Source organism: Marmota marmota, unplaced genomic scaffold, assembly GCF_001458135.2.
Source record: "Marmota marmota marmota unplaced genomic scaffold, marMar, whole genome shotgun sequence".
Classification (NCBI taxonomy): Eukaryota; Metazoa; Chordata; class Mammalia; order Rodentia; family Sciuridae; genus Marmota; species Marmota marmota.
In genome coordinates, this window is record NW_025999900.1 from 48,385,217 (window position 1) to 48,403,047 (window position 17,831).

The window sequence follows — 17,831 nt, forward strand, 5'->3', positions numbered from 1 at the left end:
GTTTCCAGAGGCAGGTTCTTCTTTTTTTTAATTAAATCATAAGATAAGGAGCTAAATCACTATTTGGTGTTACTTAGATACAAGAAATAGAGGGCTGTGAAAATTAAAATAAATTTTATTGTCATTTGTAACTAAAAATAAATAATAAAAAGAAAAAAAAAAGCAGTGTGGTGACTGGAAAGAAGTTTATAGAAGCCTTTGTTCACCCCAGTATCTGTATCTCAGTACAACAGCTCATTTTTCCACGTGTCCTTCTTGTGTTACTGGGTGCAACCCCCTCAATAAACAGAGCAAAACCTGTTGGACAGTTATCACTATTATATACTTACCTTTTGAATTTGTTGTACTTTAAACAAACTTTAAATTTGTTGTGTTTATTTAGTAACTGATGAAACAGAGGCTTGGTTGGTTTGATAATATTCCACATTAATTTGGTTGAGCTCTAGATAAGAGTTTCTTTTATTAGAAAAAAAAAATTGGCTCAACTATTTATAAATAAAATGGATGGAACAAACACATAGGCAATGGATGAAAGTACTTGGCTAATAGCATAATGTCAAGATAAATGATTACACTTCCTTTAATAACTAAAAGGAGTTTATGTCACAGTAAATGTCACTACTGCAGAAAGATAATCCAGGCTACTATAAGTAGCCTTGCTGTGAGTTCCTTGAGTTAAGACAGTTGTGAACTTTTAGCATTTCTCTTTCTTTCAGAGTTAAGGGGTGGGCACCCTGTGGAGTCTGTGAATTTATTAAGAACTGTGGCCACATTTTTATTGATAGTAACTATCACTGAGGAAACTTGAAAATGAAATTCGAAATTGGATTGAAGCTAATAGAGTAGCATCCTGAATAGTAAATGTGCACAAAAATTATACTTTGTTTCCCATTTCATACAATATAATGTTTTGCATTTACCTAAATTGATAATTCAGATTCCTATACAGAGATTTTTGATGATCTCCAGCCCACCAACAATCCCTACCCTCACTATAATCCCTACTCTCTCTATTATCTTTTTGTTTTCAATTTTCCGAAATCTAGCTCTGAAACCTCAAAAGGTAATAGGAATAGAAACACCATAGAGGTTATGAGCTCAGTTTTGGAATTAGGATTGTTTCTAAATTCTAGCCTGGCTATTTCTGAGTTGTGCAAACTTTGACTTGTTACTGAGCTATAGTTCCTTCATCTGTATAACACACATATAATCCACCTCCAGAAATAATTGTGGTGACTTGATGACTGAGTGTAAATATCTAAGTACCAAGCCTGGCATATAATAAGCGCTCAATAAATGATAGGTCTGCTATGGCTGTCATCAACGCTAACCGAAGTCTCCTTTCATAACCAAGTGCTTTTAGGTTTAAATGCTTTCAAAATCTTCACCCTGCTTTATCCATTTATTCACTTACTTATTCAGTCAATACATATTTTTGATTGTTTATTGATTATTTCAGGAGGACTCTTAATACATCATATAACTAAGTACAAAAGAACCATTAGAAAGACATTGAAAAAGGCTGAGGCGAAATGGCCAATGTTCTTATACTCTCTTCTACTTTTCTCTGAAGGACAGTCATTGATTTAACCAAAACTTCATTTGTCATGTATTATATCACATGTTCTAGAACACGGAGCACAAAGAAAAGTTGCTATGAACTGTGTTTTATATGGACTCTTTGTTTGTAGGAATTGTTCTTCACAATTCTTTGACCTGCATGAGTGGAAAGCCAGTTAATTGTATGTTTATCCCTGATCTCCTGCCTCAGACTCTAAAAATAAAGGATCTGAGTTTGTTGTTTAAAATGGCAGTATTTGCTTTGGACCACAGAGGTGTGCCAAGACCTGAGGCATAAAATGAACACCAAAGAGAAAAAGGAGTCTGTGCTCCACAGAATAGGTCACAGAAGAGAATCTCTCTAGGCTGCAGAATTCCTAAAAGAGAACTGAAAACTGGAGAGAAATCTCTTTACAACATGCCCAAAGTGGCATACTTAGAAAATATCTTCTTTATTATCTTCCTTATTTTTACTCCATATATTTAAATGTACATCTTACCATGAGGTGGAGGTGAAAACACAACCACCACTCTTACACAAGGACTGGTGCCCTTAGCCAAGGCTGTCTTGATGTGACCTTACATTTCCCATAATTACTTTCCTTTTATTAATCTTGATCTGCCTATTATGATAGTTCCAGTACATTATGCTTCTAATGACCTTGCCTGGGAAGATCAGGAGTTTATTAAACATTTGGAATGCTCCTGAGCAGATGAACTTGTGAAAAAAATGTAGTATTATAATTAAAGATTTCATAAGCTGGGGATATAGCTCAGTTTGTAGAGTGCTTGCCTTGCATGCACAAAGCCCTGGGTTCGATACCTAGCACCACACACACACACACACATATTACGGTTGACTTATCCGCTATATACATGCTAACGGTGCATCAATATTTTTTATCTGCCTCTTCCTTCATGTAGGCCGAGGGATATACTATGGCTCATACACCTACTTTGAAACATGAAACATTGGAGTTATTCTCCTATTTGCAGTAATAGCTACAGCTTTCATAGGCTATGTTCTCCCCTGAGGCCAAATATCATTCTGAGGAGCAACCGTAATTACCAATCTTTTATCTGCTATTCCATACATTGGTACAACCTTAGTTGAATGAATCTGAGGTGGATTCTCAGTAGACAAAGCCACTCTAACACGATTCTTCGCATTCCACTTTGTTCTTCCATTTATCATTGCAGCCCTAGTCATAGTTCATCTCCTTTTCCTCCATGAAACTGGATCAAACAAGCCTTCAGGCCTTATTTCTGACTCAGATAAAATCCCCTTTCACCCATACTACACTATCAAGGATATCCTCGGAGTTCTTCTCCTTATTCTAATTTTAATAGCCCTAGTTTTATTTTCACCTGATCTTCTAGGAGATCCTGATAATTATACACCTGCAAATCCCTTAAGTACACCACCTCATATTAAACCAGAATGATACTTCTTATTTGCCTACGCTATCCTCTGATCTATTCCCAACAAACTAGGAGGTGTTTTAGCCTTAGTCTTCTCAATTCTTATTTTAATACTCTTTCCACTACTCCATTTATCTAAACAACGTAGCATAATATTTCGACCATTAAGTCAATGTACATTTTGAATTCTAGTAGCAGACCTATTTACACTGACCTGAATCGGAGGACAACCTGTTGAATACCCATATATTATCATTGGCCAGCTAGCATCAATTCTATACTTAGCTATTATTCTCTTAATTTTACCAACCGTTAGCCTAATCGAAAATAAACTTCTTAAATGAAGAGCCCTAATAGTATAAATATTACCTTGGTCTTGTAAACCAAAAATGAAGTTATAAACTTCTTAGAGCAGTGTATCAGGGAAGAAAACATACTTTTCACCTTCAACTCCCAAAGCTGACATTCCTTACTTAAACTATTCCCTGCACTCGACCAGTTGCTTAAATTTTGACTTCTATGTCACTATTAACTTTTATTCAATGATCCATTCCCCTATGTAAATCGTGCATTTAATGCTTTCCCCCATTAAGACATTACTAATCCATGTACATAGGACATTATATGTTTAATCAACATTAACAACACTCCCACCATGCATATAAGCACGTTCATAATACTAACATAGTACATAATACAGTACCTTATGACTTCACATTAAATACTTGCCAATACGACCGTGGTCACCCCAATAATCCCCGTTCAAAGTACATAGCACATTAATATCACTGGCGGTACATACCACATTAAGTCATAAATCTTTCTCGCTCCAAATGACTATCCCCTACCAACTTTGGTCCCATAATCTACCATCCTCCGTGAAACCATCTACTCGCCCACCACGTGTCCCTCTTCTTGCTCTGATCCCATTTAACTTGGGGGTAGCTAACTATGTACTTTATCTGGCATCTGGTTCCTACCTCAGGGCCATAAACTGCATAATCGCCCACCCGTTCCCCTTAAATAAGACATCACGATGGATTAGTTCCATTCTAGCCCGTGACCCAACATAACTGCACTGTCATGCCTTTAGTGGTTTTATTTTTTGGGGGATGCAGGGACTCACCATTGGCCGTCAGAGGCCTCGTTCCATTCAATTCAATTGTAGCTGGACTTATTAGTCAATATTCTCGCTTTACATAACTACTATCTGCCATAGTCGGGCTTAATGCTCGATAGACCAAAAAAAAGTTAAAACAGAAATTCCATAGTAGATCCAAATGCAAAAATAAACATTTAACCAATTATCTTTTTCTCCGAACCTATTTAAATCTTCTTACCTGCTTTAAATTTTATTAACTTCTTTCTCAGTAGATTAAACTTATAAATAAATTTTGATTAAATCTCCTTATATAACTATACTATATTATACTTACACTAATAATACTTACATATAACTCTGTTTACCAAATCTTATATAAGCATATCTCCCCAAAATTCATATGTTAATGTAGCTTAATTTAATAAAGCAAAGCACTGAAAATGCTTAGATGGGTATTTATACCCCATAAACACATAGGTTTGGTCCTGGCCTTTTCATTAGCTTCTAGCTAACTTATACAGCAAGCATCCCCGTCCCAGTGAGAATGCCCTCTCTCTATATATGTGTGTATATATATGTGTGTGTGTGTTTGTGTAGAGAGAGAGAGAGAGAGAATAAAAATGTCCCAGACTTTCCCATAACTCTATGCAAATTCCAGCCAGCTCTTAAAATATAGCTTACATTCTCCCATGAACTTTTTTAGTCTAACGTTCATTTTTTTGCTTCTTTTATTTATTTGAGTCAATTACAAATTTATGATTTATTTCAGTCAGCTGCAACTTATTATTTCACTTTAATCTATGGTAAATTACTTTTATAGATTGTATCAGTTTCTTTATCAAGTTGTGTAAGAGCTTTATGACTATTATCATGACCTGAAGCATTATTCTCTTAATCAACTGTAAATTTTCATTGTAATCATATAAACAATACCAATGCTACTTTGGATTTTATTTATTTGAAGGATTTTACAAAATATTTCCCATGTGCGTATCCATATCCATTCAGGTTTTTCCCACTACCCTTTGAGACAGGTGTCTACTCTATATTTTACAGATTAGGAAATGAAATCAGATGGAAATTTAAGTTATATACAAAATCGAGGCAATAACATAGAAAGAAATAGAAACACAATGAACTTTTATTCTTTGAAAAATACAAGAACTGCGTTGAAAAGGGACAGGTGATACATTATCTCCTGATCTTTGGACCTTCATATGCTATTCCTCCTAGTGGTAAGAAAAAAGAGGGGACAAAGGCAGGGCTCTGCCAACACACGTATCACTTTTATGGGAACTGGGAAAGGCATGCCCTTTGGGTGGATGCAGCCCTGGCAGGTGGTCATGGACTTCTTCTTGCACAGAAGTCCTTGGACTGGACCTGGCTGTTCACCTTCACATCAGTTCAGGTAATGCTAGGAAAAGATGGCTGCGGAAGGGACTGTATGCTCCAAAGCAGATACTGGTATAAAAGAAATAAGCTGTACTGAACAAATGTATTGGGGGGGGAGGCTCAACAAAGGAAGGAATATAAAGATAAATATAGAAGTAAGTACCTTTTTGGCATAGAGTAAGAATCATGTTATGGTTCTATAGACCTATGCATTCTGGGACTGTAATTCTCAGTAAGCAGAGAGCATAGTTTAGGAAAGTTAGTTCTATTTATTTTCTTTTTTCTTTCTGTCTTTTTTCAGCTTAAATTCAAGAGGCTTGAGATCTTAAAATATTCCAAGTCTTCAGTAAATTATTTTCATTCATCTGTCATGCCGTTCTTGAAGGTATCTTTGAGAATTTAAAAAAGAAGAGGAATTTTCTTTCCAGGAAATGAACAAACAACAACAACAAAAAGAAATCAACATCTGCATACAACCATTTCACAATTACTTTCAGTGGTTATGTGGGTACATTCTTGGTCTTACTAGGGTATTGCCAAATCTCATTTATAATCATAATTATCAAAGGTCCATTAAAATATGTTGATACCCTGCCTTTATCCTGGTAGATTCTGATGAATAGGTTTGAGAGGCAGCCTAATATGTTTGAATTATTGTCCTACATGGAAGATGAAACCAAATAGAAAGAGACAACAGGTGTGAAAGAAAGGTAATTAAAGACTTTGCAGCAGTGTTTATGCTGTCAAGTGTAAGCCAGTGGAGAATGTATGCATGAATGAATTGGCTATTTGAAAAAGATGTTTCTGGAGTTATATTTTCATTATTTCTCTTATACTGTTCATAAGAGTCATGAAAAATAGAGTAGATAATGGAAGTCTATGGGCAGAAGGAAGGTTTGCAGAATGTAGTAGAGAAGGAGTATTGCAAGATGTGGCACAGGGACAAAGGGACTCTTTCCATAGCTGGTTGCACATGGGGAGTCCCTAGGAGGAAAGCCAATCTGGAGACACAATTTTGCTAGGCAATGATAGTGTGGATTTCCTTTGTTAATGTGAGTAGTGGAGTGAAAATACTTAGGGCATCTAGAATGTGAAATTAATTAGGAATCATGAAAAGATGGTCAGTGATAGGGAAATCCTAAAGAATATTTCCTAATGAAACAAAATAAAAAGGGAACTTGTAAACCAAAGTCCAAAGATTTGCCATGATGTGTTTAAAATTTTTTCTTCATGGATTCTCATCAGGAAACAAACCGTAACATTTGCAAGAATTGCTTTTTTACTTTTTTACAAGGAAAAGTTGTAGAGTACAGAGTATTGGGCTGAATATTAGACATGGAAGGTTCCTTTGAGGTCAAAATTTCTACCACCAAGTGTTGATGTCTTTCCTCTTTTCCAGTTTAGTACCAAATACAAAGATTAAATCTACTTTCATTTTCTAATATTAATTACTATTGTAAATGTTGCAAATTTTTATATGATGAAAAGAACACATAGGGATTTTTTTTCCCAATTGGCAGAAAATTTCTGTAACTTTTTCCTCTTAAATGTCACTTGTTGAGGAAAAAAAAAAAAGAGATTTTTATAGCACAGCTAGTATAAGAAAATTCATTGAACAAGTTTATATGTAAAAGGTGGGGTTGCAGAGTATTATGGAGGATACTAATCTGAAGAGACACAGTATATAGGTTCCTGTTCTTTGGACCCGAGGCATTTTATTTCTCTTCTGAGAGCCTCAGTTTTTATGTATGTGCATAAGAAGAAGTTTTGTGTGCCTGGTGGGTGGAATGCTAAATCTGGGAAGATTACACATTCATTCAGTAGACATTAATTGAACACCTATTATATTCAGGTATGATGGGAGGCCTTGTGTATACTGATTATGACTTGGCCTTAAAAAAATCACTGGGTATGGTGGGGCAGAGAGAAATTAAAAGAAATTATAAGACAGGGGAGAAAAGGAAGGAAATAGAGACAAGTAATATGGACCTCTGGGCGACTCTGGGATGAATACTCTTAACTGTCCATACCCCGCCTGATAAAGAACCAGGACTTTGGATTATTTTCCCCAACTTTGCCCTCTTTCAAGCAGCTTGGAGATGTATTCACCCATTTTTTTCCATAGAAATCGAATGTAGACATTGACTGTGGGGCCCTTGCTGCTCTGCCACTGCAACTGGTTTTTAAAACGGACACTTTTCTTTCTCTTCTCTTCTCCCTGTTCCTCCCTAATCTCTCCACTTCCTTATTCTCAGGGGAAACAGGATGATCTTTCTTCCCCATTTTAGGCAGATGTATTTCTGAGTTTCTCCTTTGCTAGCAAAGAGATGTACATAATTCCTTGAGAAGGAGTCTTTGGATATTATAGGATTTCTAAGCTTTCTTCAATTACATTTTTGTCTTAGTCTATTGTGTATTGCTGTAACAGAACATCACAGACTCAGTGATTGATAAAGGAAACACATTTCTACCTTACAGTTCTGGAGGCCAGGAAGTCCAAGATCTAGGAGCTGACATCTTGCAAGAGTCTTCTTGTTAGAGTGAGAGGGAGCTGAACTCTTCCTTTTATAATGAACCATTCCATGGACAAGGAGCCCAATCTTATAACAGCATCAATCCATTCTTGAAGGTAGGGCCCTCAGTTGTCTGCTTCCAAAATACAGTGGTTATTGGAGTAAGGATAGATATCCTATTCCAAAAGGGAGAAATAATCCTGAAGAGATGAGTAACTGTCCCTACATAAACCTAAAAGCCAACAGGGAAAATAGCATTGTCTTAGCACTAAAGAAGAATCTTGGACTCCATGCTTGTATCCTGCAGACACTGATGAGGAAGCCTCTGTTGTGTGCCATCTCCTGATGGAACAGCAGAGGGGCAAATGTATCCCTGAGAAGGAATAAAGCACATAAAGGGATGTTGGGAGTTGCGAATGAATCATTGCTTTGAACTCTGTAAACCTGAGCAGTGACATGCCTCTCCTGGAAATACTATGGTGCTAAGGTGCCAAGGGAAATGCCCATTTGCAGATGATTCCTCTTCATAGGGAGAATTCCATGCTTGTCATGGAATTTGCTAGTTCAAAAGCCTTGATTTCAAATCCTAGCTACCTGAAGGGAGAAGAGATGGGTGCAAACTGATGAGCCCCAACTAAGCTCTTTTGATCACAATTTCCTCCTGTTTACCTCAAGAAGCCTTTTCACAGTGAGTCCCTTTGATGTTTAAAACCTATATAATGTACATGTGGAGGCTTGCTCATTGTTGAATCAGAACCCATCAGGGCTGATCCATCCATGGAGTTCCACTTTACACCTATAATTGAGTCTTTGTCTTTATTTCAAATAATTTCTTTCTTTTTCAAAAAAAATATTTTTAGTTGTAGATGAACAAAATACCTTTATTTATTTATTTTTATGTGGTGCTGAGGGTCGAACCCAGTGCCTCACACATGCAAGGCAAGCACTCCACCACTGAGACACAAACAACCTCAGCTCCTTCACATAATTTCTATTTTCCCAATCCACCCAACACCTGTGTTAGAGAACTGTTCACTTGCCCTGCAGGTCTGCTGATACAGGGACTAGACTTGTTTCATTATAATCTATTTCTGAGAAAAGGAACCCAGCCACTCCTACTAAAGTGGCATTATTCCATTCATGACGGTGGAACCCCCATAATATAAATCACTTCTTAAAGGCTCTGCTCTTAGTAGTGTTAGAATGACAATTACATTTCAACATGAGTGCAAGCACTCAAACCATCTCAGTACTGTACTGATCCTATGATTCCCTCATTTAAAAATAGTGTTTATTAGACTCTTCTTAAGGTGCCCACTTTGTACCAATTGTTTACCTTTGGAAGCATGAATGACGCAGACATAAAGGACATTTAATTACTTATATTGTAAGTGAATCCTATCTAAATATTGATGGGAATTTTGGGAACACACACATATACATACCATTAAGAGGAGATAACTTAGAAATACCAGCAGTTGGTGCTTTGGCATTAAGTTAAAGGGAGTGATACTATCACAGGCACACAGTGAGCTCTCTGAAGTTTCAGGCAAATGAAATAAGATATTTGTGCTAAAGGGAATTGAGTCCAATAACCACATATTGTAGACGACAAACAGACCTTGTAAGAGGCTGACTTGCATATTGATACCCCATTTTTTTAGTGTCAGAAGCTCAAGTGTGTGAGATCAACAACTGAGAATCCTGTTGAGGCGGCTCCATAAATTAATTAGGATTGCTTGATCTTGTTCTCCATCAAGATGCTATACACTTCTCCTTTTTCAGCTTTTCCTCAAGTTTTCTCTTTGACTTGATAACTATTTTTTTTTTTTTGCACAAGATAGGCCAGCATGCTTGCTTGATTTCTCCGTATTTCTCTCACCCTTTCTTTAAAAAAAAAAAAATCTTATTTTGTAAGGATCTTTCCAGAAAGGATGAACAAACACAAAGCCAACCTTGAGATATGCAAACATACAAGATTATATTGGCTTGCTTCCGCAAACCAACTTTGTTTATACTGTGCATGGGTTTCAATCTGGTACTTCAGGTACATTCCATAGGACATTCACCTTTGTGATCTGGCAAAAAACAAAACAATAAAACAAACCAACCCTCAAAACTGAGAATAATTAGTTCACGGTTGCTAAATGGTTAAAGGCCAATTGGGTATTTCTCAGTATAGCTCAAGGGTTTTCTTCATCATTATCGTTTGAGATCTTTTTTGTAAAAATACACCAACCCCAAAAGAATTATTAATCAAAACTTTGTAGGGGTGCTGTCGAGAGCCACCTAAGTTTGAACTGTGATAGTGGTTTGGTGGCAGAACTTTGAAATTAAATACATAAAAATCATTGAATGCTGTAATCTGATGTTTGTTTGGTTGCTGGTCAAGAAATTCAACTTCTTAAGAAAGACAATGGCTAGTTTGGTTTTGGGTGAACAGATAAATTAGGTCCCTGTGTACTTTGAGTTCTGTGCCTTTGGTAACTGACTTGGTTTTCTAGCAACAATAACTTTCTAACTACAGCGGGGCTGAGTGGAAAATACAATCACTGATTGATGGCCAGAACCCTGCGGTGTTTTGAACCTTTAAAGAAGCTAAGACTGGTGGCTGATTGGTGGTTGAAAGGGGCTAAATGTTCTCTCCTGGAGTTCAGGGAACCAGCTGCTTCCTGAGCTGGTGAAAAGAGAGAAAACCTTGAGGCAGAAGAGCTTCAATTTGCATGAGATGTACTAAGCAAGCCTCCCATTAGCTGACTGTTGCCTCTCTTGATGACTACCTGAGGGAAGAGATGGGGGTTGTGAACTTTGAAGTGGATTATTAATTATTCATGCCTCCTTCTGCCTGATGGAGGTAACCTGCATCTCAGGAGCCAGGCCCAGAATTCATTATCTTCCTGTCGATGTTTGCAATAAAAATAACACTGAATATTAATCCTTTCACCTTCATTCTTAACTCCCCCTTCCCTCCTCCATTCTCAAGATAGGTTATGCAAAATGCTGCCTCTTCCTTAATTTTCCTCCTCCCGACATCATTTATTGTTTATTCAACTATTTGGAGGTCCATTAAACTGAAAATTAGTTTCAAGGGCTAGTTGCTTACTTGAAACTCCCCAGAAGGCACTATTTTTTCTACCCAGGTTTTCAATTTATTTTTTAGCATGTTGGTGATCATTCTGACATGCTTAGTGAGTGACTTGTCACCTGTCCCTTTTTTATTTCTCTGCTTTGAAATGTTAAGAGTTTTAAACATTTCCTTTCCCTTGAGTTCTCTAGAGACTTTACTGTCATGTCAGGTTTAATCAGAATTTTATATAAAAAGCAGAAGACTTGAGCCCCTGTCAAATGTGGCGTGTGTGTGTGTGTGTGTGTGTTTGTGTGCACATGCATATGTATGTGTGCCTTTCACATCTGCCTGTATATTACTTTTTTAAAATCCAGTAGACAGATCATTATATCTGAAAAATGTAAGTTGATTAAGTGGAAGATTGTTAAGTCCTAATAAAGAAAAATCTGTCTATCACCTGTTATATTGAGAAAAAGTTTGATTCAGAGGTGGATTAAGATTAATTTGCAGAAGATTTGGTGTGAAGATTTTTAAATAGGAAAGAAAGAATGTAACACAAATATTACAATGATATAATAATATGAATTGAACAAATGTAATGACAGTTACAGAGTTAATGCTAAAAAATATATGTGGCAGTAGTTCTACTTCTTGGCTTTGTTCTAGCTTTCCTTTTTTTCCTACTTTGTATTCTCTCTCGTCAGTCATCTTTTTCTTTTTAAAAAATTTTTATTAACTAAAAATTATACCAGAGTGGCCACTATGTTTTATCCAGTTCTATGGGTTTTTAAAATCTTTTTTAAAATTTTATTTATTTATTTTTCTGTGGTGCTAAGCATAGAACCCAGTGCCTCACACATGCTAGGCAAGTGCTCTACCACTGAGCTACTACCCCAGCCCTTAAATGCATTTTTTAAAAAAGTTTTAAAATTTGTTTTAATTAGTTATTCATGACAGTAGAATGCATTTTTGCACTTTGATATAGCATACATAGATGAGATATAATTTTTCATTTTTCTGAGTGTACATGTTATAGAATCACTTTGGTCATGCTGTCACATATATACATAAAATAATAATGTCTGTTTCGTTCTACTGTTTGTCCTATCCCCACATCCTCTCCCTTCCCCTCCTTTCACTTCCCTCTACCTATTCTAAGGTAAATCTCTATTCTTCTCTAGTGCCCCACCTCCTTATTGTGAATTAGCATCCACATATTAGAGAAAACATTTGGCCTTTGTTTTTTTTGGGGGGGGATTGGCTTATTTTACTCAGCATAATATTTTCCACCTTTATTCATTTACTCGCAAATACCATAATTTCATTATTCTTTAAAGCTGAGTAATATTCCATTGAAATTTTTTACCACATTTTCTTTATCCATTCATCTATTGAAGGACAACTAAGGTTGGTTCCATAGTTTACCTATTGTGAATTGAGCTGCTATAAACATTGACATGGCTGCATTACTGTAGTATGCTGATATTAAGTCTTTTGGGTATAAACCAAGGAGTGGAATAGCTGGGTCAAATAGTGCTTCCATTCCAAATTTTCTAAGGAATCGACATAATGTTTTCCATAGTGGTTGTACCAATTTGCAGTCCCACCAGCAATGAATGAATGTACCTTTTCCCCACATCCTTGCCAACATTTATTGTTGCCTGTATTCTTGATGACTGCCATTCTGACTGGAGTGATATGGAATCTTAGAGTAGTTTTGATTTGTGTTTGTCAAATTGCTAGAGGTGTTGAACACTTTTTCATATATTTGTTGATCGACTGTATTTCTTCTTCTCTAAAGTGTCTGTTCAGTTCCTTAACCCATTTAGTGATTGGATTATTTGTTTTTTTTTTGGTGTTAAGTTTTTTGAGTTCTTTATATATCTTAGAGATTAATGCTTTATTGAAGGTGCATGTGGTAAAGATTTTCTCCTAATTTATAGGATCTCTCCTCACATTATTGATTGTTTCCTTTGGTGAGAAGAAGCTTTTTAATTTGAATCCATCCCATTTATTGATCCTTTATTTTACTTCTTGCACTTTGGGAGTCTTGTTATGGAAGTCAGATGGTAGGCCGACATGGTGAAATTTGGGCCTATTTTTTCTTCTATTAAGTGCAGGGTCTCTGTTCTAGTGCCTAAGTCTTGATCCACTTTGAGTTGATTTTTGTGCAGGGTGAAAGATAGAGATTTAATTTCATTTTGCTACATATGAATTTCCAGTTTTGCTATTTAGGTGATCCTGAGCAAATGCCACTTTTTTCTCTAAATTGTAGTTTTCAAGTTATTTGTTTATAAAAAAAAGAGAATAATAATATTGCTTACTCTTTGTGTAAACTAGAAAACTTATGGAAAGTTCATGTAAGATTATTGTTATCAACTGAATGTTGGTTTTTTCAGAATTCATATGTTAAAATCCTGCCACCCATTGTAACGGTATTAGGAGGTGGAATATTTGGAGGAAACTAGCTCTTGGAGGTAGATTCTTCATCAATGGGATTCCTGTCCCATGGAAAGAATTCTAGAGAATTCTTGTTATTTTTATTTAACATTTGAGAAGGGAACAAGAAGTTTGTACTTTGCAACTGGGAAAAGGGCCCTTACTAGAACCAAACAATACTGGCATCTTGACTTAAGAATTCTAGCAACCAGACCATGAGAAATAAATGTTTGTTGTTTAAACCCAACAGTCTGTGGCAATCTGTCACAGCAACCTAAGCTAAAATGATTAGATTCTTAAAAATCCCCATTTACACTTTGTAAGTCTCTATACAAAGTTACTTTCTTTTAATTTTTTTTCCTCATTTTTCTCACTTGTCTTCTTAAACTTGCTCTCTTTCCAATCCTTAAGTATCAGAGGCGTATATTTTGCTGATCAAAGGTATAAATGAGTAAATATTCTTTTATAGAACTGTGTGTAGTTTATTGAATATTGCATATAGGCACCCAAACCAGTATTAAAAATTATTTAAACTGACTATACTTAAGTAAAAATAGGGGAGTGAATAATTTCTGTTTTGATTATTCACTTGATATTTTGGTACATTAGCCTAGTTAGCGTGGATAACTACTCTTAATATGAGCCCAAGGTCATGTTTAACCCTAAAATTGATTTGGCAGAGAAACGAATTCCATTTGAGAATCTTATCCCCAATTCTGTCACAGATTTTGGTTGAAAAACTGTATGTTTGCTGAAACAATGATTTTCAAAGTGTGTTCTGTAGAACCTTTGGGATTTGAAATGTCCTCCTCTTATTCAGTGACAAGGGAGTGGAACTGAGGGATTTGAGGACTATAAGGGTTTTCCCCAATCCATACTGATTTGTCAGAACAACTTTCCTCATGTTAAATTCATTTTCATGTGAACTTGTTTTTGAGGAAATAATTTTGCTGCTAACAAAATGTTTAGTCTTATCAAAATGATAAGTAGAAGGAGTTCAAGACTCTGAATGAGCTCAGTGTACTATATATTAGAAACTGGCTCACCTGTTTCCAGCCTGATTCCAGAAATAAGTATATTAAATGCATTGGCTGTTTTATACGTTTAGAAGGCCATTGGATATGTTGTCCCAGGTATGGTGGCTGAATAGTGAACTATTTTTAGAACCTCGGCTTTTATAACTGCTTATGACAGAGTCACTACATCTTGCCAATGATTCAACTCAAGTAGAAAAACACTTACACCCACACTTTGATATGTTTTCTCTCTCACTTGATTTATAAACTTGGCCTTTATATTTTGAGAGCCAGGAATGTGATATAGACTTGAGACATAAATGATGAGGTTGTTTATTATTCTCTTTCTTCTCCAAAGAGACAGATCAGGCAAGAGTTAGAAGCAAGAATTGTTGGAATGGCAATATAAATGAAGAAGCTTCACTGGAAAAGAACTCAAACCTTCAAATTTTCAATTTATTATTTTTTTACTGAGCCATCCTTTATTTGTATTTCTCTAAATGTATGGTCTTAACCATTTGTTTTGATTAAGTTAATGGTATCCTTTTTGTTGATTGTATTCTATTTCTAAGTAGATTGTCATTTATTGAAAAACAAGAATCGGTTCTTAGCAGACTAGCAGAATAACTGGGAAAAACAACTATATTTAATGAGTACTTACTTTGAATCAGAAAATGTGATAGGCTTTTTGTTTCCATCATGTTTTTTAATCCCCAGAATTCCTGTAAACTATCCATTAATATGACTATGAGAAAATAAAGACTTTCATATAGGACACCATAGATAATATTTGGTGGAACAGAAATAAAATCTCATTCTATCTTACAAAGTGAAAAAGAAAGAAAGAAAAAGTAAAAAAATAAAACAAAATAAAATTTATATAGTCTACAGTGTTTCACTAGTATCCACTTCAGCACCCTGGACAGCTCTTTTGAAAAACAATCTGAACTAATCTTTTGAAATCTAGTCATAAAGTATGAGTCAGAATAAGGCATTTTTTGGTCATGCTGGTTTCTTTAAAACTAAATGCCTCCTAATTAAGCAAGGAATTGATATGGGAGTCAGTTGGAAATCCTTGCTAGTTTCATTTGTGTTTTTACATGGAATAGTTTGGAGTCAAATGAATGTTATGAAGCCCTGTGAATGACATTGGCAAGGATAGGGTGGTTCTTGGAGAAGCCTTTGTAAAGAATGGGTTTTAGAATTTTTCCTTACTATGCCAGAATTAATATGATAAAGATTATCTAATGCTTCTCCCAGCTAAAGTACTAGTGAGGTCATAAATGACATTTTTTGTGAAATAGAGAGCAGAATTGTTCCAAGATTCCCACTATCTTTATCTTGGAATGAAAATTTACAGAGAGAAAAAACCACTGGCTACCTAGTCATTGGTAAACTTTTCAAAGCAAAGAGTAAAAGGTCCTTGTAAGATTCTTGGTCTGTAAAGATGATTTTCTTTCCAGCTCATACCATTAAAGAGAGGTCTCTTTGATACTAATTTCTTTTCTGACTTTAAATAATGTTTACATTTTACAACCTCTTTTCCTGGTTATTACAAACTTCTGTCTTTCTATCTACAATTTGGGAATTATGGATACATGTCACAAATATCATCCCAAAAGGTAAGAGTTTCATTAATAACCACAGATCTGGGAAATGGCATACTGAAAGCTCCAAGTTTTTCTCCCACTAACACCTTTTTTTCATCATTTCTAAGTTTTTAAATTAAATCATGAGTAAGTGCAGCTGCACTCTGAATTGGGAGTTTTTGACTGCTAGGCAGTTTTGCTATCTCTCTGGGACAGACATTTTCTGATTCTAGTCTACTTGTTGTATCAGATTATTGACTGAGAAAACAAGAGCTTAGGGAATTATTGAATAAAATTCAAGACAAACAAGGAAGCCTAGGGAAGCATTAGTTGATTGTTGAAAAAAAAAGGAAGAAAGAAAGAAAAAAATGGGGAGAAAAAGAAAATAATAAAAGTAATTTTTTCTCTCAAAAATTTTATTTATTTATTTAATATTTGGGCCAGATCATACATGGGAAGAGCAATATCTGTTGAATATTTTTGAATTACAATTTTAAAAAAATCTGTTTTATCAATTTATTTTTTTCAGTGTTGAGGATCAAACCCAGGGCCTGGTACATGCTAGGTAATTGCTCAACCCTTGAACCACATCCCTAGTTCCTAGTTACATATTTTTATTCCTGTAAATTAAAATTTGTGTGTGAGCTGTAATTTCTGTATTTTTCCTATTTACACAAATCAATAGAAATTTATGTTACCAATTGTTAAGGTAAAAGGAAATTATCATAAAGATTTAGGGAGAAGAGAGGATGTGGGTTATGAAACAAATCTGAAAGGCAGAGAGTTTCATGGGAATTAAGATAGTTCCCATGATATGTTTCTTGGAATATGTATGTTATTTAAATAATTGCTGCAAAATTTTTATGGAGGAGAAACAAGTACATTCTGGATTTAATCAAGCTCCAAATCATAGAAATGCCATTGAGAGCCTTGAAGGACACAGCAGGATTTGTCTATTCCTATTAATTAGACAGAGTTGCTAAAGCACTTTAAGGATGAACAGTGTTATATAAACAGTAGTCTTGTTATTGGAGGCATTAGTATGATCCGAGTATACTAGTGAAACTGATAAATCTTTCCTAGTCTTCATGGGCTGATTTTCTGAGCTGTGTATGTCCCTTATGTTTTTGAAAGTCTTATTACATTTTAAATTGCAGTTTAAAAAAGAACTACACAAAAATGAATACATTGCAACTCTACTTTTGAATCATTATTATAGTCTAGCCTAGAAGATATACATGCATTATTTGGCTTAAAATATATAAAATGTTGGTAATTTTTATTTCAAAGTTTAAAATTATCTTCAATATTATTATCACATATTTTAGTTATCTTCCCTACTCTGTCAATACTTTTTCCTTCTTTTGTAAACTTAAGTAGTGTAAAGCAGAGTAATAGCAACTTAATGACCTACTTCAGTAAATAAGAGTTGAATATCTAATGGTGGTAATGAACTTTTATTACTTTCAATAAAATGTTCTTTATTTTCCTTTTGAGAAAGCAACAGAAAAAATGAGAAGTATATTTGCTAGGTTAAGAACATATAAACTAAAATCTTGGAATTATCAGGAATGTGGAATTCCTGACCTCTTCTTTCTGAAAAATTTTCTTTGACAATTTTTATATTAGTTGTTATAGATATTTTGGTTGATATGCATTGTCTATCAATTTGCCAGTGGGTTTATTCTCAACAAGACCCTCTTCATTTCATTAAATAAATATTTTATTTGT

General features: G+C 35.1%; 1 long non-coding RNA gene across 1 annotated transcript in view; it reads right to left on the minus strand.

The window, feature by feature from the left end:
• The window catches only part of LOC125615335, a 29,576-nt gene extending 13,013 nt beyond the window's left edge, over positions 1-16,563 (minus strand). The window contains exons 1-3 of the long non-coding RNA XR_007345930.1: positions 16,552-16,563; positions 13,522-13,524; positions 3,416-4,314 (exon numbers count right to left, since the gene is read on the minus strand). This is a non-coding gene — a long non-coding RNA (uncharacterized LOC125615335). The remainder of the gene's footprint in view (positions 1-3,415; positions 4,315-13,521; positions 13,525-16,551) is intronic.
• Positions 16,564-17,831: the final 1,268 nt, after the last annotated feature.